Source organism: Cebus imitator, unplaced genomic scaffold, assembly GCF_001604975.1.
Source record: "Cebus imitator isolate Cc_AM_T3 unplaced genomic scaffold, Cebus_imitator-1.0 Scaffold131, whole genome shotgun sequence".
Classification (NCBI taxonomy): domain Eukaryota; kingdom Metazoa; phylum Chordata; class Mammalia; order Primates; family Cebidae; genus Cebus; species Cebus imitator.
Window position 1 is genome coordinate 265,530 of NW_016107446.1, and position 2,794 is coordinate 268,323.

The following is a 2,794-nucleotide window of genomic DNA, read 5'->3' on the forward strand; positions in this document are numbered from 1 at the left end:
TTCTGAATTTATAATAATAATAACAATACGATAAAAGCCTATATTGATAAGGGAAATATAACTCAGTCTTTCACCTTAAAATTTGCTTTCATTAAAACAGAATATGCAGCCCAGCTCCTTGATTACTTTGGTGCTTTGCATTCACCAGCGTAAATAAACCTACCGCGTTAGAGCTGGGAAGGCTGCTATTTTAAAGATGAAAAAATTTCAGCTTCTGGATGGCTGCTTTCATTTAACACAGCTTCAAATGAATTTATGAACTGTTCTATAATGTTTTCTGCATACACCAAATGGCAGACTTTAGGCAGAAACCCAATATATGTTTAGTTAGTATATAATAAACATAATATTTACATGGGCTATGCACTGTGTGAAGAATCAAGAGCAGTTGCTCTATAAACTGTTATTGAATTCTCTAACATAGAGCCCTAAAGCAAGGGGTCCATCAAGATTCCAGAAGAATTCTTAAGAAGAGGCCCTGACCTCCTCCCAAGGCACACATGCACATGTGTGTTTGTTGGCACATATATATGAGTGTGCAAACCTGTGCCTCCTTCATTTAAAAATATCTCTTTAATCAAAATGTTGAAAACAATCTCATTTTCTTCAGCCACTAGGATGATAATGTAGTTTAAGATATTGTTTTTAACTTTAAAGCTGTCTCTGTGGTTTTGAAAAAATGTTCCAGGAGCTAAAAAAAAAAATAATTGTTTTTAAAAAATTAAATCCCAGTAGATACAGAAGCTGGTTCATTTCTTAGGCAATAAACAGACAGCTGGGGGAGGGGTGCTGAACAAGCATGCTTATACGGAATTTTTCCTTTGAAAAGCTGACTAGTTAGGCACTAGAACAGTTCAGTTGATATTTCTACAGTGCAAACACGATAGTGGAAATTAAGTTGCCCCAGAAAATTCAGTTTAGTGGAAATTTGTTATGAATAAAATACTGCTGTTGGCCCTAGAACATTGAATTTATCCACCAAATAATATCTCAGAAATACCACTTCAGAAGAAATCAGCTCTAAATAATTGATAAATTTGGTTTGTTTAGAAACCTTTTGACCTCTGTAATAGAAAGTAAAAACACATTTCAGTTATTAAAGTCACATATATTCCCTCTGGTAGGGGGAGCTTTTAATTTTAAGCTGGGCTCTGCAGGGGCCATTTGATAAAGCTTAGAGAAATTTTTCAACTGCTGCTGTTGGATTTGGGTCAGTCTCCTTTGGGAAAATGGCAAAAGATAAATTTGTAGTTTTTCATAACACAGTAGAAAACTTCAGAGATTTTAAACATTAAGAAAGGAAGCGAAAGGGTTTTCTTGGTGGTCCCTCTTCTTGACTACCTTCCCCCATTCAAATTCTCTCTCTTTCTCCATTTTGTTCTGAAAGAAGGTTTAAATGTTCATGCTGTTAAAATAAAGGAACAGTGAATCAGCATATCCTATTAATGTAAGACATTTCTTTTTAGATAAGGGCTGTGTCTCTTATCTGCTATATTTAGTGCAATTCTTCTGAAGTTTCATAGAGAAAATCGCAAGATATTATTTAAAGTGTTTTCTTTCTTGAACTTTTTTTTTCAAATATACTTATTAAATAATTTTATTGGCCATATCTATTTTATAATAAAAGCATAGCTTAGTGAATGTTACCCAGCACGCCTTTCTATGTTGAAAAAAAAATGCACCAGCAATACAAAGGATTTACATTTTATAATATTATGATCAAAATCATTAAGACATACTTGAAAACACAGCCCTCTGCAATATTTTTATGATGAAACTGTAGGGAAAATTCATCTCTATTGTTATATTTACCTAAGATATGTGTTCAAATAACATAGCTCAGGTAAGAGGATTTTTATAAGCACTTTATAAATGCTGTGTCTTAAGAGCATACATTGAAATTATGTCTCTACTATCTGTGTGTGTGTGTGTGTGTGTGTGTGTGTGTGTGTGTGTGTGTGTATCTAGCACAGCCTCACTTGCATTTGGGCATTACTTTATTGCACTGTAGGCTTGTGAAAGCAAAGGATTATATCTGATCTTTATCACATTCTTAGGAAGCCAATTCACCCTTTGTGCCCACTAGATGATTAAAAGTATTCATTGTTAGAAAACCTTGCCCTGACTCAAACATCAGATGCGACTAATGATGCTTATAAAAGTCCCTCCCCAGTAACCCATTGCCTACTGGGAAGAATTTAAATTTCCCATAATTCTCGATCCTGCTTTTCAAAGCTCTCTTACTAGGAACCCCACACTCCAGATTTCTTTGTTTCCGTGAGTTCCATCCCCATGACACCCCATCCACTCACACTGCCTCCTCTTAGTCACATCACAGGCCTACGTGATCCCTTCTGAATAGCCTTCTTCCCTTCCACATGTACTGGGCACTATGGCCAATCACCAGGGCTGGATTCTCAGTGCTTTTGGATAAAGATACAGATGTGGAATTCCCAAAAGATGGGGGAAGGGTTCTTATCTTGAAGCAGTGAAACACAAATGACAGTTGGCAATGACCTAGTCTTTCAGTTTGATTTGGAAGCCACCTGATTTAAGAGTATTGGGGGTTAGTATAGAATGCTGCAAAAAAAAAATGTATGTATAAAATATTGTGTGTATAAATAAAAGAAGTAACTTCTTTGTTTCTCAGCTGAGTATGAAAGTGAAGGGTTTGAGAGGGAGGAAGAGAAATCGATAACAAAAAAAAAAAAAGGTGAGTATATATCTCAGTGTCTGAAGAAAGATGAGTTCACCAGGCACCAGGCAATGCAACTGTTCTTAATAACAAATATCC